We start from the raw sequence: 24094 nt of genomic DNA, 5'->3' as shown, positions 1-24094 counted from the left end.
CCGCTCTAGTTGCAGACTTTTTGGGGTGCGAATGGCACCCCAGAATGGATTGTGTCCACAACTAGAGGTACCACTGTACTGTCTTGGCAGGCAAATGTTTCAGAGACCCAAAGCATATCTGAACGTAGTAACACCAACTCTTCTAGCAACCAGCACTCCTCCTCTTTTTCTTTGGCTACACTACAGGGCAAAAATTACTTGAGTTTTATAGGAATATGTATCCATAATACAAATTGGGTTTGATCCACTGGTTGTATGAACCAACAGTTCACACAACCGATCTTTCTCATTCCTTCCTCCTCCCTGTACCCTCCACCCCCTAAAAAAACCTCCAGAGATCTCTCTACTTGATTCTGGGTGATTTCCTCTCTTCCACTGCAGGCCAGTACGACACAGCTTCCACTATTCAGACCTTCCCTGGTCTTATGGAGAGGTTTTCCATGAAGTACAGAAGGTTTCAGGGCAGAAGGGAGCAGAATTGCCTTTCTCTTGTGCAGCCTCTGGATTCAACACACAATCCCTTTCCTAGATAATCTCATTCATTTCTTTATTTAAAGAATTCTCCTGCCAGCCAAAAAGAGGCTCCTATATTTAAAAATGTAAATAATAAGACAGAAATGCATTTGGTTATCTGGGTGAAAACAGTTTGAGAATCACAGTAGTTCAAGCACGATAAAGCCCATGGTTGACACCTTGCCCTTGTTCACACAACACTTATTCCCAGAGTCAGCTGTTTAGGAGGATTATTATCCCCTGCTCTAAACACAGTTTATGTGAACATTTTGTTATGTGATGGTAAAGTGAACTAAATCGTGGGTAATGATATTATAAATGTTTTGTGTGAGCAGAGTTTTTAGCTCAGGGTGTTGTGCTTATAAGTGCATTTACCACATTTATTTGAAAATAAGTACATAATGTTGATTTAAATAAAACTTGGTTTGGTGTAAATATTAGGTTCATTTTCTGGGATACATTTGAAAATCCCGCCATTCCTCTTCATATTTTACATTGGGGTTTTTTTAAAAAAAACCCTGAATGTTTTAGAACCGGCTTCATTTCTATATTTCTATTTCCTTAATTCTGTATTATAAATTAATTGCCAGGAATATTATGTTGGATGTGGCAAAATAAGCCATAGCTTAGACAGAAAACCAAACAGCTGAGCTATTATATTTTAAGTTATTTTTCTCTCTCTTTCCTATCTCTTTTTCTATTGCTGTTTGTTGCTGTGATACAAAAAAATAGGAATAGAAATGTATAATTCCTTTAGGGGTGAAAAATAAATTAAAAATTCCTCTTTCTGTAGTCATTAACATAGCCAATTTACAAAACCCTTTATAAGAAAAATGGCTTTCTAATGGGGACACTGTCAGACTCTTAACTACACACTGCTGGGAGCCGCTCTAATAACGTCTAATGCAAGTTGTAGGGAAGCGAATCAGTAGCAGAAAGCAGGATCGCTGCTTGACTGCTCCCTTTCCTGACAGGAAGAAAAGGACAGTGATCAAGCTGAGGTCCTCAAAAGAGGCCCTTAAATCACTGGATAACATGAAGAATGGGATGTACACAGGCTACTGTAGAAAGCATATAACAAAGCATTTGAATTGTAGTGAGACAGATAATTCTTGTAGCAACATTTAGATGACTGTGATCTTTTTGCGTTGCACATTAAACCGTAGTAAAGTGCACCAAAGATAATGGAAAATGTTCACGTGTAGTCCTTTTTCTTTTTCTTTTTTTAAAAAAGCTGTTTATGACATGACATTACCAAAAAGGTATTATGTTAAAGATTCTGCCAGGAAGGGGGATGTTGGGGTCCTCTTCTGTGATTTAGCCATGCACTGGTTCTTAAAAATGTAATAGAAAAAGTATTTAAAATATTATGTTCTTATTTAGCCCTATCCTTAAGTTGTGGGATGTAGCCCCTGTAAAAGGTTCCCCGAGCCTTAAGAAACAGAATAATCTCATTTTTAGGAGGTAAAAATAGAAAAGATAATTATATAATGTATCTGGCTCTTTTGGTTTTGGCCATATGTGTTCAAATTTCATAGTAACATTTAAGATGATAGGGTAGCAAGGGATGGATTTATTTCAGTCTCTTAAATGCTGTATTAGACGCATGATTTGTTTTTGGTGAAACTACAAATAGCGATTTGCCAGGGGTGGTGGCTACCAGGAGAGATCCAAGTTAGAAGGGCTATTAATTTCCAGCCCTCAGAACATTGGAAGTAGCTTTGTTTGAGAAGGGAGGAGGAAAAAGACTGGAAGAAAACCCTCACACTCCAAAGAGCAGAAATGAAATTTAATCAATTCAATATGCATGTTAAAGGAAACATTCCGAAGGACAGATTTGGATTTGAACTGATCTTTCTTTCTTTCTTTCTTTCTTTCTTTCTTTCTTTCTTTCTTTCTGACAGCTAACTCCTCCTGAAACATGGCACAGTGACAATCAGTGACTGAAAAGTGAGGACAGCCAGGTTTGTTCTTTTTGTTAAATGTTGCTTTTAAATGGTATCAGATACGATTGTGATTAGAACACGGGTAAAATTGCTGGCTTGTGTCATGCATGTGGCACACCTCAGGGCAGATTCAGATAAGTGTTTATTTTCATTGTCACTGAGAGGAACCCCGTTGAGTTAGGCTATCTGAAGGGGTTCAGTTTGCAATGGAGCATGTTTTTCCATCTTTTACAAAGCTCATATTTTCACACTCCGTTGCATGTCAAGCCCTTCAGACAACCTATATCCAAGTATCCAGTGCAGCAGCTGTTTCTCAGTGCATACATGCAGCATGGTTCCTGAACTTTATAAGAGGGACAACAGCTATCAATGGTTGATATTAAATAATGTTGCCCATTGGAAATAGGTTACCATGTTCACAAATAGAGTTTTATGTAGTCAGCTACACAGTCCTTGCCATGTGCACATTAGCCCCTAACAAAACAAATACAAAATCCCCAAATAAATAAGGTCTGCACCTGCATGCAAGAGCTCCATGCCATCATCAGAATGCAAAAGCATTAGTGCATTCGGAAAATGATTATTTGTCCACTCATATTCACAATAGAATACTGACGTGAATTTATCTGTGATGCACCCAGCTGCTGGAGGCAAATTGCCATGTTAGCCACAAGGTAAAAATGTAGGAGTTATATGCCTCTTTTATCCTATATGCACTTTCATCTAATCTCACTTGATACGATTGATGCTGCTGAAACCCATATTCAGTCTACGGTACTGTACTCAATGTGGGGTAAAATGTTATTCTTTTCATATGTGACTTGAACATAAAAAGCATAAGTATACAATTAATTTGCCAGCACTTTCTTTAAAATTGTATGCTAGGTTTCTGTGAAACACTGTATGAAGCAATATTCCAAGTAAATTATTGTTATTTACTATGATTTTTTTTTTGCCTGCATATTTAAAAGTCAACAATTATGTTTCCTTTTTTTGGCTTAATGGCTTTCTACAATATTTTTAGAAACCTGGTCAATTCTTTCTTCACTAAGTCTGAACATCATTTTCATACACTGCAGTCTTAAGAATAACACCAAATACAACTTTGTAGATCAGCTATTTTTCTGAATCCATTAATGCATAAACGACATTTTTTTAAAAAAAATTAAAGTGAACTTGTGGGACAAAATTGACATGAAGCAATTGGAAAGCCCTTGATGGGATTTCATTATTAGTCTTATCTGGACACATAGGTGGCCTATGACAGGAGTTGGTGGCATCTGTCTAATTCATACTTGTCAGGGGTCAGAAATGTGAATACTGACATCATGACCAGCATTTTTGAAATAGGCTATAAAAAGGATACATAAATTCTGCTAATGCTAGTATGTAAAGTTAAAGGCCCCTATGAATTGTTGTGCCAAGAAAGAAGGGAGCTTAGTGACCACTGTGCCAGCATTAATGGTAAGTGCTGTTACCTGTGACCTTGCACATAGCAATGAAACGTTTGGCTATAAAAATAGTCCAACAACATTCAAATGGTCAAATAACAAAACTGTTTCATAGTTGAAGAGTGGGAGATGGCTTGGGTATGGAGAAGGGTGGCTGTGGATGACTGATGTGGGTACTGTCCCAAAGGCATTTCAACTACTATCAACCATTTCAACTAGTACCTGCCTGTGGCTATTACACAATTGTAACCTGATATATTAACTATACAATCCTCTGCATACTTATGCAGAAGTAGGTTTCGGCATGTCCAATGAGACTTGTTCTCAGGTAAGATTGCAGACTAAGGTAGAAGTTACACACATATAAAAAACACTGTGAAAATGTTTTTTTTTAATAAAAGTTTTGAAAAATACCTTATTTTTCCATGTATAAGACGCCCCCTATTTTTTGGGACTCAAAATTAAGAAAATGCACTATCCGTGTATAAGACGACCCCTTACTTTAAACTTCAAAAATTTAGAAAAAAATATAGTCTTATACACGGAAAAATACAATACATTGAATTTGGCATAGCTCACTGTCACTGTCTAGTGTCACATTTGTATACTGTACTTCACAACACATTTAAAACGTTTTAATTGCAGCTGTATAGCTGAGTCCTAAGATTGCACATGCTAGAGACCCGTAGAGGACAAACTTTTCTTGCATGATGTGGTGCCTCATTTGATATGCTCTTAAAGTGGCATGAAGGTCCTGTTCCAGGTATAAAGTAATTTATCAGTTCTCAAGTAGGTCCAAAATTAAGATGATACTTACTGGACACAAATTCCTAAATACAGTAAGCCCATAGCTCACGCACATTTAACTTGTGCGCATTCAGCTTTAGGCATGTGGCAGGTTTATCGTTTTTTAAATAGAAATGGAATGGGGTTCCAGGAAAAATCCGCCATTGAACCCATTGTGCTTTGATTGTATGTGATTTTGGCTTTAGGTGTGATCCCTGGAACATAACTCGCATGTAAATTGTGGTCTTAATGTAAAAGAGAACATCATTAGCTTTATTGTTACTTACTCAGTCTTTATGTTTGATGTTAAGGAGCTGGTGCCATGTTGTTTTCGTTATAATTATTGGTATGTTTTAAACAGATTGTGTATGGATAGATGTATATGTATATATGCATATAGTTTTAATTCTATCAATATATAATTCTATCAATATATAATTCAATAATATGAGGTACATCTCAAATAGGCTATAGCAAATGCCTACTTAAGCACCTTATCCAGAAGGCAGAGGTTAATAATTGTTAATTAACAATAGCTAGTTAATCATTGTTCAGATATACTATGTCCAAACCAGGTTCTTTAGGAATTGTACCATCACCTCTTCTATGGCCAGTCACTATGGCCAGAAGGCCTTTGTTATATTCCGGTTTGAGTTGGACAATACCTTCCTTTTTGAAACAACATTCCCGCACCAAGTCCAAGTCCACCTATGTAAACTCCAGCAGTTAGATAGCAGGGTGGATGACACATTAGCACTTGTAACCTTGTGTCCTTGTCTACATGTGTTAAGTACTATACTGCACATGTACATGAGCTCAGACCCTCTGAACAAGGGTCATGGTGCACCATCACAACAACTGGGTTTTCTTAGAGAGGGAATTAGCAATGAGGCAACAAGCCAGAGTTTAGAGCAACTGAGCCGTGTCCAATTAATATGTTCCATCAGCATAAGAATTTTCATTTGCACAGTGAAACTCATGGAATCTGCTCCAGAGGGTTGGAGAGATCTAGAGGGTGTGGGGGGCAGGGAGTTCTGTTCTTTCTTATGAAAATTGACAGACTGGGTACATAGCATTTAGCTTGGATTGGCAACTGTTTGGTTAAATTTATAGGGGACATGGGAGATGGGAAAGGCTGACGGGTTAAAGCAGCATGGAACTGACTGGGGAAAGTTGGAGAATGAAAATGAGATGCGGAGGAAATAGATATATTTATTTTTGTTTATTTTTATAACATGTATCACTTAATATAGCAAAATCTCTAAGCATTTCACACAAGTAACACTCATAAAAAGCACATGAAAAAAGTAAATAAGTAATACTGAAATACAATAAAAATCCAATAAAATGTTAAGCAGTATTTATTTATAGAAACATAGAAGGTGAATTGGGTTAGACAAAGGAGTAAAAAATGTAATTAACACTTTGCCTGAAGCAGCATGGGTTGCTTGGAGAGACAAGAAAGGAAGCAGAATTAGAGTTGTAGGGAGGAAATTGGAGCACAAATTTTACTTATTCAGTGTGAAGAAGGTAGAAGGGGTGCTCTTCCTACTGGGGTCTATTGTGAATCTGGAGGTTGTCCTTGGCACCAGGACACCAGAACTGCTTGGGTTGTTACTTAATTTTCAAAGGGCTAGACGATTTCGCATGGCTGTGTAGAATCACTGAGTTGGGTTTACTTGCACTTCTAGTGGACAAAGGCAGGAGTAGCTTTTATAGGAAATAGGCTGGCTGCTCTTCAGTTTTTGCTCCTTCTTGGACAAAGCACTTACATTCCCTTTTGGCTCCTCTTACTCCTCCATCTTGGCTTAGCAATTTTCTTCTTCTCTGATCTCTACAGTTCAATTACTGACACTTCACAGCCAGTCCTTTCCCTCCTCTCTACAGAATGGCTTCTGTAAATGGCTTGTCTAGGTCTCCAGGGCTTGCAGATTATCTAGAATATTTTATTTTTGTGAAGTGGCATTCCCACTCCAGGGAATGTTGGAACCTTCTCCATAGTGAAGGGTCTGTAATTGAAGAACCTCCATCGAACAAGATGCTTCAAGATGCCCACTATATGCCATTGTTAATGCTGTGCCCTAGCCCCTGTAGGTTTGTCTTCAAAGTTAGCGGACAGCAGATGCTCTGCAGACCGCTGCTGCTGCCCCAGACCTACAGCCAACTCAAAGAATTGTTCCAAATACAGTGGTTATCAAGAAAGTCACTAAATTGGAGTGGCATGCTTCCTAGCAAAACTGAAGAGAGGCCAGCCTGTTTCCTTTAAAATCAATAATTGCTTTGATCCTCTAGTTGTGCAAGTAAGCTCAACCCAGTGATGCTATACTGGACAAGCAAATCTATCATTCAAGTTTGTTTGTTTGTTTGTTTGTTTGTAAACAAGGTGGAACTTGTTGTCCTCTTTAGCCCTGCATGAAATAATATTTTCCTTGGTTAAGGCAATTAAAGGCCAACACAAGCTCTGGCAAGCTATGGGTTCTCCCGGAATCTTTGCAAAGCTGATCATAGTTGATTAGTGTAAAAATGTGTGGGGTGCAGGGATTGCCAACCTTAATGGGTACAAATTCAGTTCACAATGGGTTGTGCAGTACTACTGGCAGGGTGCATTCCCTCTTTGGGAATCTATTTGGTATGTGTGTGAACGTTTTGGAGGTACCAGGACTGTTGAATAAAGGGTGGAGATATTTCCATGGTCTGTATTAATGGAGGATAGCTATTGTACTTTCTGCTTTATTGCCCCTTTAACTAGACCTCTGTTTTAGTATACCACTTTCAGGCAAAATGGAGCCAATAATTAAAATGGTGGCCGGGTTAATCATCTTGGAAGAGTTTACTCTGTTCCTGTTGCCTAGCAATACGCACAATACTCAGAATTGAAGCCAGGCTAGATAGGAGGCCTAGAGTGGGAGATGAAATCATTATAGATTGCAGCAACTCCACGTCTCCAACTCTTGAGCCTATTAAAAGCTACCATTAACAATTTTGCTAGGAGAACCACTGGAAATGTGCAAACAACAGTGCAAACAAATACAGCAATGTACAAACTAGTTCTCAAAGTTCCAAGTATGGAGGGTCAGTCTCACTCTGTTCATATTGACATCAATAATTATTGTTCCTCAAAGGAGAAAATATACTTTGAAGTATTTTAGCAAGCCAGCAGAAAGTTGAATCCATGGCTGCTGAAGGAAGACAAAGAGAAATTGTACCTTTTATTAGCTGGACCTGTCTGGCTTCACTTGTTCCAAGACATTCTGGTTTGGGATCATCATGATGCTTCATAGAAAATTAAACCTTCTTTGACTTTAGTTCTGTACTAGCCCAAGTCTTTCCATCATAATGCACTAAATAACTGATGGAAGACATTGCTTTCTTTTATAGGTGAGGAGGATAAAACATTCTTTCTGACTTCTAATTCTGGAAGGTTGTAGAACCAAGTAAATGTTCATTATAGGGTTTTTTTTTAGTTCAAAAAAAATAATCCAGTTGAGTATATTTCACAGCTTAAATAGTGAATAGTGGATTTATTGGAGACATAGGAAGCTGTGAGTTTGGGGGAAAAAATCACAATGGAAAGCTGATCTTCTGAACTGGAAATCTGTGTGACAGCATATTAGTAATCATTAGACTTTTAGTCCAGCAAGCAGGTTGTAGATTGTGCCCTTTAGGAGAGGGATAATAGACTTGATAGAAACATCACCGTTAGCCTGTCATTCAGTAGCTTAATGTCCTCTGACTGTGTTCTAGATACTGAAATTTTCCTGAACAGTAAAAAAGTGGCTTTGAAAATGATGCTGAACAGATTTAACTATACACAGGAAAGGCTTTTCTGTGGCAGTTTGTAGTCAATAGTGAAAAATATAACTTTAAGTGTGGATTCCTTGAGACATGTTTCAGAAATTAGTAATAAAAGTTAAATTCCAATCCTTTAGGCACCAGGGGGAACCTGCGGCCTGGAGGTCCAAATGGGCTGGCAGGCATCCTAACTGGTCACCAAGGCCATTTCCCCAAGCCATGCACACCTGCCCCCCACCCGATTACTATATGATATCAGGTGTTGGGCAGGTAAAGATGCAGCATCAGATGAACATTTATTCAGCACTGTTTTTAATCTGGCACCCAAATGCAACTCTATCCAGTAATCCATACACTCCATCACTGACAGCGGCCATCTACATGCCTCTGAGAAACTCACAAGCAAGTCATACTGATGATGACTTTTTGTTCATTCAATGTATATTGGCCCTGGAAACCTGTAATTCGAGTTTACCATGTTATCTGTTAGCTACCATGGCTAGCAGATTCTCAGCCTCCTAAAACCAGAATTATTTTACTTTTATTTACTTTTAATTTAATTTCACATTGAAGTGTTCTTACGTCAGGGGTGGGAAATTGAATCTGGCCAGCAGAGTAGATCCTGACCTCCACAAGCCCCCACAAGCCATTCTGATGTTAGCCATGGTATGCATTGGTCAAACTCACATTGGTAGCTTCGAGAACACTGTCCAACCATCTCGTCCTCTGTCGTCCCCTTCTCCTTATGCCCTCCATCTTTCCCAACATCAGGGTCTTTTCCAGGGAGTCTTCTCTTCTCATGAGGCGGCCAAAGTATTGGAGCCTCAGCTTCAGGATTTGTCCTTCCAGTGAGCACTCGGGGCTGATTTCCTTAAGAATGGAGAGGTTTGATCTACTAAGGGTCAATTCATGTGATCAACTCCCATATACTTGATCAGCTGATCAGCTGCAGGAGCTCTTTGACCAAGACAGAGCTTGGAGATGTAATTGTGAGAATCTAGGATTGCTAAGAGGGAAGGGGTTTGAAATAGCTGTGAATTCTGTTACTGTGGGAGCTCAAAAAAGGTGTAGTGGTGATTTTGGAAATGGCTCTGATCTGCCTCTTTATACATCCTGATTGACAGTTTCCCCTTGTGATTAAGGATACAAGCTGCAGGGGAATGGAATATTTTGTGTAAACTGGTCCTTTGGCCCTGTTGGATTTGGCAGATACCTAGTAAAAGAAAGATTTAAAATTTCAGAACCTTGAACCACCAGTTGCCTATGGCTTGCTTATATTCTTACTACATGATAGAGGGCATTTTTAAAAAATTCTTTGGCTATCCTGACATTTCTCCTACACTTACTTTTAGCAGCAAAGCTGTTCTTTACTAAGAGGTATTTGATAATATAGTTTGTATTCGTATCTCAGAAAGAAATGCTTCTATAGAAAGTTCAAGAAGTAAATATTATAATCAACGAAGCATCATAAATAACTTTTATGTCTAAATCAAGCTATTAAAAGCTTTTTTTATTTTTAAGTAGATAGGGGAATAAAATAGCTGCATAGTTCATAAAGTGGTGTACTATTACTGCCTGCTGTGCCCATGAATTATGCCAGCTTTTTACACTTGTGAAGTAAAAAGCGGATTAGAACTGTGATCAATGTATTATCCTATATTTCTTATTGTTCATTATATTTCCTTTTTGAGAACCTTTGTAGTCTAAATGGCTACTAATGACATAATTACAATTGTTTGTCACCACCATAATGTGTGATTTCCTATCTCCTCATGAAGATGTAAGTTAGATAAAGGAGGAGTTTTGGCAGGAAGACAAAGTGCAGTGATTTATTAAAGACCAGATGTGGTTGTTAAAAGCTTTTTTATACAGAAAGACTTAATTGAGTGATGTGAAATAGGAATGAAATATCTGAACATTATGAGCAGTGGTTCTTGGTGTGAGTGACACGGTTGCTCACAGGAGCACGACAAACTAGTTGGTTGTTTTATTGTTGTATACAAATTCATGTTCAAATTTAAATAGTGTGAGAAAGTGTTAAAGAGGAAAATAATAACACATTGTTGAGGTCTGTTGGACTGTGAATGTCTCTTCTATCATGTCTTGAAAAATTTTCTGATGTGAGGAAGCTGGTGAGGTGCAGTGATGAGAGTGCGGGATTTTGATGTAGAAAACCCAGGTTCAAATCAGAGCTCACTGGGTGGCCCTGGGCAAATAACGGTTTCTTCCGCCTAATTTACTCCTCTGTGTTGCTGAGAGGATAAAATGAAGATAACTCGGTGCAAGCTACCATGAGTGTCTTGGTTGAAACGTGGAATAAAGATGTGACAAAATAAACAAGTGGAAGGTTCTCATTCAGTGTTCATGGTGTTCTGTTACTGCTGATAAGGGGGAAAATCAGAAAGGGATTGGAAAGCGAAGCACAAATAAAATACCACTTTTTGCAATCTTACAGTATGTTCAGTAATTTTTGGAAATAGTGGGTTCCCCCCCTTCTAGAGTATTTGACCCATGTAACTCTTTTCTTGCTTCCTGTTAAGTTCTTTCTCCTCATGCAACACTTATGGGATCGTACAAGACTGCCAATCAGCTTCATATCCTCTGTGATTAGGAGTATCTTACCAGCTTTGTCTAGTTTGCCACCTATGGCTGTTCCTGGTCAGAGATAGCTTGACCACTCTATCCCATGTATTTGTGACCTTGAAGCTGGATTACTGCAATGTGCTCTGTGTGGCTCTGTCCTTCGACCTGGTTCGGAAGCTCCAGCTGGTGCAGAATGTGGTAGCACATTGGGACACATGGCAGACATGTAACACTGGGCTGCCCATCTACTACTGTGCTAAGTTCAAGGTCCTTGTATTAACTAGGACCTGGGAGAACAGGGTTCAAATACCCACTCAGCCATGAAGCTCACTAGGTGACCTTGGGCCAGTCACTGCCTCTAAGTTTAACCTACCTCACAGAATTGTTTGGGGGAATAAATGAGGAAGGGGAGAACCATGTACCTGAGCATCTTGGAGGGAAAAAGTGGGATAAAAATGGAATCCAACAAACAAACAAACAAACAAACAAACAAACCCTTATGTCTCAGTTCAGTCACTGAGATTTTCTGCAGGAGTGTGATTGGTTGTGCCTTGAGATGGTGAACTGTTTGTGTCATTGGCTCAGTGCTATGGAATGCATAGTTTGAGGTAGATCCAAAGTGGAAAATATTTTTCTTATCTATGTCTGGCACTTCATGGGGCTAACCTATGTTCTTACTGTTGATACTAACATAGTTCTCAGGTGAGCTTTGACCACCCCCTATCGCTATAGTCCTAACCTGGACCAGGCCGCTTGCACCTGAAATTTGCATGGGAGGGAGGGAAGCTTTCATTGGGCTGGGAGTTTTGTTCCCACGCAAATTACAAACACATCCTTCTCCCCACCCCTACTGCCCAGGTAATTTTGAGACCACAGCCAGGAGAATGTGGGCAAAGCGTTAAAGCCCCCTTCCCTACACTGAATCTAGGGTTCAGATCTAGATCTGGGGCCTCATATTGGCTATTTCTGATAAAATCTTGCACTCAGAATCTTGCATTCTTGGGCAAACATAGTTAATGCCACATGTAGTTTGACCCCAAGTATTAAGTGCTCATCATGTCCATAGACTAGCAACCACGTTCAACAGAAAGAGCTGGTACCTTATAAAGTATATGGGTGGTTGTAGGCAATGTTATTTCAACTTAGAGTGTACCCATTGAAATTAATGGACCTAAATTAGTCATGCTCGTTAATTTCAGTTGACCTCAGGGTAGCTCAGTTGGTAGAGCATGAGAATCTTAATCTCAGGGTTGTGGGTATGAGCCCCATGTTGGGTAGTAAATTCCTGCATTACAGGAGATTAGACTTGATGACCCTCGTGGTCCCTTCCAATTCTACAATTCTATTAATGACCTGCTCTGAGTGGGGATAGTATTATATAACCCTCGGTCCTATGCCTATGTAACTTTATGGTTAAAGAATGGTTCAGTGAAAACTTAAGGTTTTTATTTGTATTGCATTTGGCAGATGTAAACAGTTCCAAAAATCAGGATAAAAAACAACACCTTACTGAATCTACCTTCAAATCCTTTGGGAGCAGATCATCACTAACTCATTTATCACGCATCTTCTTTGGTTTCTAGCTCGTGCTTCTTTGAATCTTGTGATGCACGTTGTACAGCTACCCTGTAGCAATGAACTGATTGAGTATAATTTGTATTCATTGTTAAATTTAGTAACTGCACTGAGATTTGAATTACGCTAATCAACTTTTCTTGTAATTTGTATAATTTACATACTGTACACACACCGTAAATGCAGGACTCTGATGCAAAACAAAGTTTAATTAGTGTAACAGGGTTACATCTGCTTCCCAAGTGATTGATTTCTGAATGTGCTTATGCCAGTCGCAAGGGGGATCAGGGAATTGAACCATAATGGTTAAGGGCACAGTCTATGAAGAAGTTATCCTGCACATCCTCCGTTTGAATGAAGGAGCTGTGCAAGCTATTGTGCTTTTGCACTAGCTACTGTTGTTCATTTACGTCAATGGGTCTTGCTCAGAATATCTTGTGGTGCCCTGAATCTGGAAATGACAAAACTTCCTAAATGTCACTTGAATTTGGTTTGAACATGGAGAGGGGAAAATGGGTTTTAGCTAACAGACAATTTTGATATAGTTTTGTTTACATATTAGTTTGCTAGGTTTAATTGCTTTCTGTTACATTCTATTTAGGAGTTATTTCTGACAGTCTGATGTTTGGAATCTTACCGTAAAAGTGAACCTACAGTAAAAATGCTGTTCTTTCCTTAGAACCATGCTGCTGAAAGGTGTAGTGGGCCAATATAGTCTCCCTGTTTTATTTTTATTTTTTATCATAGGAGACATATTCCAGGGTACAATACCAATGGAAAATAGTGTGGTAGAGGTAGTTTGAAAGTTCCTTTGCTTTCCTAAACCCACACATGGTTTCATGCCTTGGTTGCAGCCTGGGGGGGGGGGAGGTGTTCTTGGAAGACAATGAAAGTTGGTTGTTGGTTGCCCCTGTTGGTTAGAGCCCATGGTAATCACTAACGTACCTACTCCCCCAATCCCCATGCTTTTCTGGTTTTATGCTTTTGTTTTTTTTACAACTGTTTTAAAAATGGAAAGTGAAGGATCTATACTTAGGTTGATCCATTGTTCAACTTGCATATATGTATTGTAGAATGCATGGTATGAAACTTGTTTCATATCACGGGAGGAAAACCTGCTATTTTCACACTAAGGTATACAAGTTACAACTGTGAAAGGGAGCATGCAAATTTCCATGAAAAATGCACAGAAGCGATGGCTGTAAAATGTGTAAACAAATACCGTATTTTTCCATGTATAAGATGCCCCCATGTATCAGATGATCCCTATTTTCTGAACCCAAAATTAAGTAATAAATATTTTAAACACCAAACAGGACAACTTTGATATTTTATTAAATATTCAAAACACCAGTATATTTAGTACCGTATATTTAAACATCAAACAGCGAGGCAAGCTGTGTAATGGCAGCTGCTCCTGTCAGCTCAGTGTAACTTCACTGTAGCTGCAGTTCCATCTCTCCCGCTTGTGTATTGCACTTTTGTCTCAGTATTTACGGTATGTACCGTATTTACTCCACAAGCGCCGGCAGATGCAAATGCTGATGGAGGAGCTGCGACTGCCAGAGCTACCTGAGTGAGTGTGCTTGGGGAGTGGGGGGGGGGGTCTGGGTAGCCAGGGGTGGGTGAGGGAACCAGGTGGAAGGGACAATGTCTGGAGTGGGGGCTGCTGGGGGGAGTACCAGACCAGGGTTTGTCGTGAGGCCAATACAGTGGTACCTTGGTTTCTGAACTTAATCCGTTCCGGAAGTCTGTTCTTAAACCAAAGTGTTCTTAAAGTAAGTCGTGCTTTCCCATAGCAATGGGGGACTCAGTTTACAAATGCAACACACTCAACAGGAAGCAAAACATGTTCTGCTTCCAAAGCAAAGTTCACAAACCAAAACACCGACTTCCGGGTTTGCAGCGTTCTTAATCCAAGTTGTTCAGAAACTAAGCTGTTCTTAAACCAAGGTACTCCTGTAGTGATGGGAGGCTCGGGGGGAAAGAATATGGATGGTGGCATGTATTTATTTATATGTTTAATTGCAACATTCCGTGTATAAGATGACCCCCAATTTTAAACTTTAAAAATTTGGGGGGAAATACCGTCTTATACACAGAAAAATACGGTACTTACTTTTGCACCACCTAGTAATCCCACTGCCTTGTAGTAAGGATTCTTCAGCCGTCCACCGATCTACAAAACTATGCTGGTGTCTTCCCAAATATGACTGCCAGTGGGACTTGCTTCGTAGTGAGTATGTTTAGGGTTTCAGCCTAAGTCAAAGCAAAATTATTTCAGCTGGCACTGCTTACTTTGTACTTGGCCCAGGGGCAATCAGTTCAAAAGAAAGGGGATTATAGTAAGTAAGCCTACAGATTGGAAAAAAAATGTAGGGTTGTCATAAAGATCCATGGAACAAACAAAACAAGCAGTGGTGCACATGGTTTCCTTCACTGCAGTGACAGGGAGTGGGAAGGTTGGCACCTTTCTGCATGCCCAACTCAAGGCAAATAGCGAAAGCATTCAGGAAAGGAGTCACAACTTCTCTGGAAAATGGCTACAGTACTGTAGGAAAGCCCAAACTACCACACTTCTAAAAACAAGCAAATATTTGTCAGTCATGTTGAATTATATTTAACAACCATTGCCATACTACTGCTGGAGTCAGTGTCACTTAAATACTGGACAGTTGGCTATAGATATGATATGATGTGAAAATGACCAAAGGATGGTGATCAGTTTTTAAATTTCATTCGCATTTCCTGTGAGACCTCTTGAGGTATGTGTCGTGAATGTGATTCATATGCTTCATACCATACGTGACATATGATTTTATTTTTACTAAAAGGAGTTTCAGCATTTAAATGGTATATTTAATTCTGTGGCTAGAATAATTCATATTTAAATCTGCTTTTATGCTTTATAATTAAATAAGAAAATACTGCTTAGACCTACCTTTTTGATATCCTTGGCTATATTCTAATTATTTCTTTAATTTGACCCATAAAAACAGTCAATTTCTTCATTAGTAAATTGCAAGGATATCTCGAGAGAAATATGGTTTTTAAAGGTGTCTTACCATATCTAATGAGAATTTTAGTTTCGGCATGTTTCCCCCCATTTCTTTCATTTGTGCCATTTTGTAAAAAAAAAGAAAGATACATTCTAGGTAAATTAATCCTTTCAAAGGCACAAAATAACTTCCTTTTTGGAAAGGGTTATTAGAGTCTTATTCTTTATAATCTTAAATACCACTTGTGTTAGGCTGAACAATGTGTGGAGAAATTACACTATTTTAAAAGAAGAATGATTACCAACCAAAGCCAAGTATTTTACAATTATATGATCATGGAAAAGAGAGCTTTCAACTGGGGAAAAATGTGATTTAGATTCTTATGACATGTCTGAAGTTTAAGTATTTTTGTAAATTAGATTGTTCCTAGTTAAACAGGTGGTTTTGAAGGCTGGTTTCACTGTTGTTTTAATCATAGTTTAGTTACCATGGAGAAATATGCAAGTTATCATTTATACACAGAAGTGAAATTTATGCTGCATAGATAATAGACTAAATTTAGCATGACTTAAGTTTACCACTTCCTTTAAAAAGAGAGAGAGAGGGAGAGAAAGAGAACAGTATATGGCTTATTATTATTACCCTATCAAGAAGGTAATTTCTTTAAAATATTTTACGTTTTTGTGGGCTGTTATTTTTCCCTGCTGAAATTAACAGTAGCGCTGCTTTCCAAGATTTTGAGTGATTTAGCTTAATAAAGCATATCATGTAATACAGATATTGATTGTGCTCAAGGTGGTCTGATACTCAGCAAAACATTCCAATATTCTAATCCTGGTTCCACAATATTAAAAGGAAAGTTGATTTTCATTTACCAGGGTGAAGATCACTGGGATTTGGCACTGGAATTGTAGAAAAAAGAGGGGCAAGAAAAATCATGTTTCAATCTTGTGACTATACTACTTGTCACTGAGCTTTTTTTATATACAGTGTATATACCTGGAATCTAACAGACATTATTATTATTATTATTACTACTACTACTACTATAGGAACTTTTGTCATGCTGATTGACAATCGGCTGTACAATATTTTTCTATTCTGATGTTTATTCTCCTGCCTTGTGCTAAAGGCAACTGTAAAGAAGCATCGCTGTCACTTTGTTTAACTGCTGCCACAAAGGTAGGGCTAAGTTTTCAAGGACAAATGTAGCAAAAGTATCATGATCCAACACGAGGTCCCCCAGCACGCAGAGAGCAGCAGATCCCTTTCAACACCAGCTGTTCTCACAGATATAGATTGCTGCAGTGAAATTTTCTTCATATAATTCAGGAAGCTCTAGAGAATTCTCCAAAACAACTGTGCCAACAAGGAAAATGTTGAATTTTTCATCAGCTTCCCAATGCAGAGAGTTAGTGGGCAATCCATTCATTCATGACCAGATGTTCAGTGTAGTAACACTCTGCAGTTAACTTGAACCTTGTGGCCTGTTTTCCGTTGGCTTGCAAGGACATTGGCAGCTACCTAACATTGGAGAATTGTGGCCTGAAAAAGCAAGAGACTGAAGTGTGTGTCTGTGGCTTCCTGGTTGGTTTTTCACCAGCAACCAGACCAGGTAGGAAGTGATGAAAGAAATAAACAACACAGTACTAGTCATTAGAGACGCACTGGAGAAGACATAATTTCTGAATGACTCTATATAGTCTTCAAGGAATCATAGGGATTCCCCCACCCCCACCCCGTTCTTTGTGATTCAGAAGGAAAGATGATTGCTTCTAAATGCTTCGTTTGACATGCTTTAATCTGACTATGTAAACTGCAACTTAAAAAAATTACGTTAATAGCACTTGGAAACCAGTAGGCTGCTAACTTGTCAAGGCTGTTCTTGAGCGTATGTAATCAGACTAGGTAGTACTGTAAATGTATAGAGCCTTGTTTGAGCACATATGTAAGATAGTCAGATGCATATTATAATTTGTCATTTCTGCAGATTTGTAGTTTCCTTCATAAACATATATTTATGTCTCATACCGTTTTAGTATTTTGTGCTAGGGAATAGTACATTAGAAAAAAAATAACATTGAGTAGGAATGTTGGAATAAACAGTGTGATTTTCTTCTTTGAAAAGGATTCTTCCTTAAAATGATTAACTGTGTTTGATTCTGGTTGCGCCAGCTGGCTAGGAAAGGAAAGGCAGGATTTGATAACATTTAAGGTTTTTTCTTCTTCTTTAGATGTAGGGATCTTTTCATTCATTCTTGCCTACATTGTATTTCCAAATAACTTAACTATTGATTTCAGAGTGAATTAATAGATAAAGCTACTACTATGTTTGATTGATATTACAGTCTGATTTCCAAATGCTTCTTTTAGAGGAAAACAATTTGTTTCAAAAAAAGTAATTCATATCTTAATTTTGCTTTTGTGGTACATTCTTTCTAATATGTATGTTGCATCTGTATTTTCTAGAGAGATTGTATATGCTGTTCCATTTCTTAGGCAATGGAATAGTTTGCAAGATGTCTACAGATTGCTGTTGCCTTTTTGCTTACAGTAGTGAGTCCCATTGGCTTTAGTTTGATTACTCAAGTGAGTAAAGAACTCATTATTCTGGCTCAGATTGTGTATACCATATAAAATGGTGGTAATGGGACATTGAGCCAGTTCTTTCACAGAGCTGAACCCTCCCAGTAATTATGTTTGTTTTGGCAGTGTTCTCTGGCTTTTAATTTGTAAGGTTGCAATGAAACCCTCCCTTTGCATTTCCTGCTTAGGAAAGTTACAGTTACACTTTGCATTCAGATACCAAAATTCATCGCTCTGCAGAGGTGAATCAGAGCTTGACCTGCCCATGCAATTAAACCTATGCTCTAGTCGTATCCTTTGGTTGTGTTTCATTTTAGCCTTGCTTTAGAAAAAAGTTTGTCTCCAACCGATAGACTTGACTCCTTTGTGGAAGGGGAAAGGGCTCTGGGAATAATGCTCTTGTTTCCATTGATGCTAAGTTGCTGATAGAAAAATGAGAACAAGTTTACAGTAGCTGTGACATTAGTTACCTTTATTCAGCATGGTCCAGCTGCACTGAGCCCTCAGGAAGCCTTCACCATGCACACAGTTTGTTCTTGGGTGTGAAAGCAAACAGTATTTGAGTTGGCAGTAACTTCCCTTTTAGAAAAGTTTGCTGCCTCGGCAAGAAACCGCAGCATGAGCTTTCTGCTTTTGAATGTTTCCACTGGCAGGATGGCCTTTTTCCACATTTCCTTGGTTTAAGGAAACAGATTTGAAACTTTTTTGTTGTTGTTGTTTAAAAAAAGAAGAAGAAAAAAGACCAAATGCCAACATTTAACAGCTGGACTTAGTATGTAATTTACGGTTTTCTCTTTATGCTCTTTCAGATGTATGGATTTTTATTTATTTATTTAAGCTGCCATTCTTGAAAATGCAATCTGTTGTCAACATTCTAGGAAATATATTTTTACTTACGCAGTTTTAATTGTTATTTAATGCTTTTCAGTTACTAACATATATTCATGTGTTATTTTACTTATTCTGGAGTTGCTTCATTGTCAAGGACAGCACTTGCTACTGTTATACAAATGCTGAAAGATTCTAGTTGTTATCCTTTTGAAGCTTTGTTTGATATGCTAGATAACAAATTTCTGGGCAAACTAGACATGCAAATATACATATTTGCCCAGATACATTTTTAATAGGTCAATTGTATGTTTATTTGGAAGTAAATTCCATTGAATTCAGTAGAACTTCCCAATAAGCAGCCCGGCTTGCAGTTTTTCTGCAAGTGAACATATCCATATACTAAATTAACTCATATCTCACTGATTTGCTTCTTTTTTGGGGAGATGATCTTATATTTTCTTTAAAATGGAGGTCCACAAATACTGAAATCCTTTTTAATACCACTTGGCTCCAGATTCTAAATTCAACACTTAGAATTAGAAACAGATCAGATGCAGGAAATTAATGCAGCCAGCCAATAAATTATTGAGTGAGACTTGCTATTAAGTTCTGTGGTATTTTTGGCCTGACAGTTCAGGGATACTAGTTTTGTGTAGCTAAATGCACAGTGTGAACATCTGTAAAAGCACCAAAAATATATTTAAGACCTCCAAAATAATTATAAAAGTTTCCTTTGTTGGGCAAGGATGGAGGGAGGGGGGGAGAGAAGCGAGAGGAGCCGAGAAATTAGTAAGTAAATACTGCTGCATTCATGTAAATGTCACTTCATTTATACTTCTGATTTAAGAGGCAAAATGCGCAGCAGTAATGAGAGCAATGTTTTGAGAAGCTGATTTTTTAAAGAGACAGTAGTTGTTACTCATTTTTATCTGTGAGACTTTTAGACTTGGTTGGATTTATTATGTATGCTACATGTTTATGACATTTTTATTGTTTGATGTTAATTTGCTGTAACTGCTGCCACTTTGTTGCCAAAGACCTCTTGAAAAAGGAATATGTCAGGATCCCTTCCAGTTTCAGAAAAATGATGCCATTCTCCCAAATTTGGTAACTGCTAAACCAACCCCAACAAAGTATTTTAGGAGAAAAAAATTATTATGGAAAAGTGATCCTGCGGGGGGAAAATACTCATAGAGTTTTATAGCATTTTCTTCATTTATTGATGTAATACGAAGCCTATTCTATTTAAATTCAGAATATAATGGATGTCCACTTTCCAACAATATTGAGATATATTTGAGTTTAATTTGATTCAGTTGAATAAAATTTTAACTCCCAAATGTTTTGGAATAACTCAGATGCCTTTTCCTTATCTTGCATTATGTGAGCTAATTACTACATTAAAATACTTGTTTATCTTGGAGCAATATGGTCTGCTGTGGCATTCTTCTCTCCCTACCGGTCACAGCCTTGCATAAACTAAGCTATGCACATGCCCACCTCACCTCTATATGAAGAGGACAGACTTGAAAATTGTTAACACTGGATAATGCTTCCTGGGAGTCAACAAAACACTGGAACACATTACATAATATTGGGGGCAACGGCTGCAGAAGGAAGCGGGAATAATAGAAATTGCCTCCCTGAGACCTGTGGGTATAGGGCGGTATATAAATATCAGTCTGAATATCAGTTGCTGGAGGAGTGCAAGTGGGGAGAGTTCTGTTGGATTCATGCAGTATTACTATTATTATTATTATTATTATTATTATTATTATTATTATTATTACTACTTACTTACTTACTTACTTACTTATACCCCGTCCATCTGGCTGGGTTTCCCCAGCCACTCTGGGCGGCTTCCAACAAAAGATTAAAAATACATTAAAACACCAGTCATTAAAAACTCCCCTAAACAGAGTTGCCTTCAGATGTCCTCTAATAGTCAGATAGTTGATTATTTCCTTGACATCTGATGTAAGGGCGTTCCACAGGGTGGGCACCACTACCAAGAAGACCCTCTGCCTGGTTCCCTGTAACTTCGCTTCTTGCAGTGAGGGAACCGCCAGAAGGCCCTCGGCACTGGACCTCAGTGTCCGGGCAGAACGATGTGGGTGGAGACGCTCCTTCAGGTGTACTGGACCGAGGCCGTTTAGGGTCTTAAAAGTCAGCACCAACACTTCGGATCGGAAACATACTGGGAGCCAGTGTAGGTCTTTTGGACCGGTGTTATGTGGTATTAACGTAGCCATCTGGTTGGCCACTGTGAGAACAGGACTGGTATAGGTTGGCCTGTCTCTTACCACCAGTCTGAAGTAGCAGATAGGATCTTGTATGTAGATTGGGGTAACCTAAATTCAAATTCTTAATTGGCCAAGCTTGCTCAATAGCTGTGGCCTGAAGCAGAAGCAGTCTGCTTAAGCTACTTCACAGGGATGTGGCGAAGATAAAGTAGACAACCCTAATCTCCATAGTAGAAGGTCATGATAGAAATGTGATAAAAAGGACCCCTTATGTAGAAGCTGCTTGAAACAGCTAGTAGCAGCACAGAAACTCTGCATGTGACCAGGCTGAGCCATTCTTCATTTGCAGCCAGTATGCTGAGCAGTTGTTGTCGTTGTCGTTGGCATTTTTATCCTGTAGGGAATCTGTTTCAAACACCTGCACCATGGTTAGATCTGAGGTCTAATTTGCACATTCATTTTTGTGATGATACTTTGTTTACACAGTCCAGTTTTCCACCTCATAAGAAGACTTTATCTATAAAGGGCAAGGCTGTCTCAAATGGCCTCCATGTGGTTTCCGTAAAATGCACACCTAATTATCTGTTTAAAAGAACAGTTCCTTTGCAAGTATAGAGTATGTCTACTATTTTAATCTTGGTCTGTGTTTCACATAAACCCAGCAAGAGAAATTCTGCCATAACTTTGATCGTGATTTGATATTGTGATTTTCAGTCTGATTGTAAGACAGCCCTCCTAGTTTTCACATCTTAGTGGTATTGTATTCACCCACTGTATACCTTTTCCATATGGCACACAAATTTCATGCTATAATAATTGTCCATATGCACTTAGAAACTCCACCTGCCTTTTCACAGTAATGATACTTCTGAGGGCAATATACAAGTTATCCTGTTTAGATTAAAATGTGATTTGCAGTGGACTGCAGAACCAAGTCATTTAGCAATTTGAAGTTACAAGCATAGTTATAAGGCATATTAAAACAGCCTTCTAGTTTTTGCAAATAATTTCTGAAGTGCACCTCACACTGGCTTTATTATTGTTGTTCAAATTCAGAATTTAACCATGTTTTTGGTACCCAGAATTTAGGTAGACACCAAATGAGTACAGATAAGTTAATCTTTTTGATGGCTCTGCTTCTGTGTCTTTAACAGCAGCATGGTTTGTAGAAACTTAGAAGACAAGTTTGGTTGGTGGTGATGGAGGAATTCACATGCTTAATTTTTGCTTGTCAGGCTGTGTTAAAAGCATAGGAGCAGGGCCAGAAAAAGGTTGGCAGCTTCACTTATAATAATGGTAATGTTGAAACACTGACGTGTGGGTTATATGCCAAAGAAAGACCCCATTCGCATACCTTTTCTGAATCCTAACTCTATAAACAAAATGCCCCATCATTTCCATGATGCCACGCGAAACTGGATGGGCTTGTAATAATCATGAAGGGCTAGTAATGATGGATATGTAAACACAACTCCACATTTTCTAGCAGTACCAGAAAAAAAATATATCCATATACAGCAGTACCTTGGTTTTCGAACAGCTTAGTTCTCGAACGTTTTGGCTCCCGAGCGCCACAAACCTAGAAGTGACTGTTCTGGCTTAACGTCTGACGGGGCTTCCAAGGCTTCCGATTGGTTGCAGGAACTTCCTGCAGCCAATTGGAAGCCGTGCTTTGGTTTCTGAACGTTTTGGAAGTTGAACAGACTTCCGGAACAGATTCCGTTTGACCTCCAAGGTACGACTATAATTTAATGAATTAATTAATTACTACCCCAACTTGCACCCAAAGGGCAGGAAAGTAAAACCTGTTGCAGCAGCAGAGAAAGGGATGGAACGCCAATAAAAACCAGAGTATAAAAATGGCAGCTGTAAAGCAACATACCAAGTTGAAAGCCTGAGGGGAATTTTTTTTTTTTTAATTATCTGGTACTGGAAGAACAGAAATGTTGTAACCAGATGTACAGGGATTGGGAGGGCATACCACAATGGGGTGCCACTAGAGTGGAGCCCTGCTCCCCAGTTACCACCCACTGAATCTTCAGGATTTCACCATACAATATTGAGCATCAACCAGTTCAGAGTTACTTCAGCCCCAAGCCATTGTTCTTGGAAATATACAGAAAGCCAGTTTAGCTTTTCTACCTCTTATTTGTTGAATTATTTTATTATTTGCTGAATTTATATCTCTCCCTTCTTTCTGATGGAGACTGGGGAACATAAGGTGGTATTCAAATGTATTTTACTAACAGTGAACCCATTGAAGTTAATGAACACGGCCAACTTAGGTCCACTAGTTTCAGTGGGTTTACTCTTGAGGAAAACTGAGTTGGATACAATCTGTGGAACAGTTTTGCTTGCATAGTATGTGGTCATTAACTGGGGTGGAGGGCTAAAGGCAACAACCATGGTAACAACTGTGTTTCTTGCAGATGCAGATGGTCAGGGTTGGTGGTTTGTTGCCTTTTCAAAATGACATTGAAAGAGCAATAAAATGTGTATGAAATACATTGCTTCCTCCTGCCTTACTTTCCCCCCAACTGTCAAAATTTAGATTATAAACTCCTTAGAGTAGTACATATGTTGTTATTGTATTGAATATATTACTTGGTAAAGCACCCTGTAAAATAATGTTGCTATATAAACAAGCAACTTATTTATGTAAGAGTTTTTAACCACATTTTGATTCAAATTTGATAGGGCCACCAGGGGCCAGAGGAAATGGTCCCCAGGGTTTGGAGATCTCCTGTGTAAGGGAAATGAGAATGGGACCATTTATTGTTTCTCATAGT

The 24094-nt window shown here is 38.6% G+C and overlaps 1 protein-coding gene across 28 annotated transcripts in view; it reads left to right on the top strand.

Annotated features, from left to right (window-relative positions):
• Positions 1–24094, top strand: part of FOXP1 (forkhead box P1) — a 521641-nt gene that overhangs the window by 147796 nt on the left and 349751 nt on the right. For 24 of the 28 annotated variants that reach the window (XR_014507549.1, XR_014507550.1, XR_014507551.1 and 21 more), the window contains one exon: positions 2418–2477. The exons of the other annotated variants lie outside the window; for them this stretch is intronic. The gene's annotated coding sequence lies outside the window, so the exon portion shown is untranslated. The remainder of the gene's footprint in view (positions 1–2417; positions 2478–24094) is intronic. 28 annotated transcript variants of the gene reach the window in all.

This window comes from Podarcis tiliguerta, assembly GCF_965153285.1.
Source record: "Podarcis tiliguerta genome assembly, chromosome: 2".
Taxonomy (NCBI): Eukaryota; Metazoa; Chordata; class Lepidosauria; order Squamata; family Lacertidae; genus Podarcis; species Podarcis tiliguerta.
The sequence above is the reverse complement of the archived record's forward strand: the minus strand, read 5'-3'. Positions and strand labels throughout refer to the sequence as shown.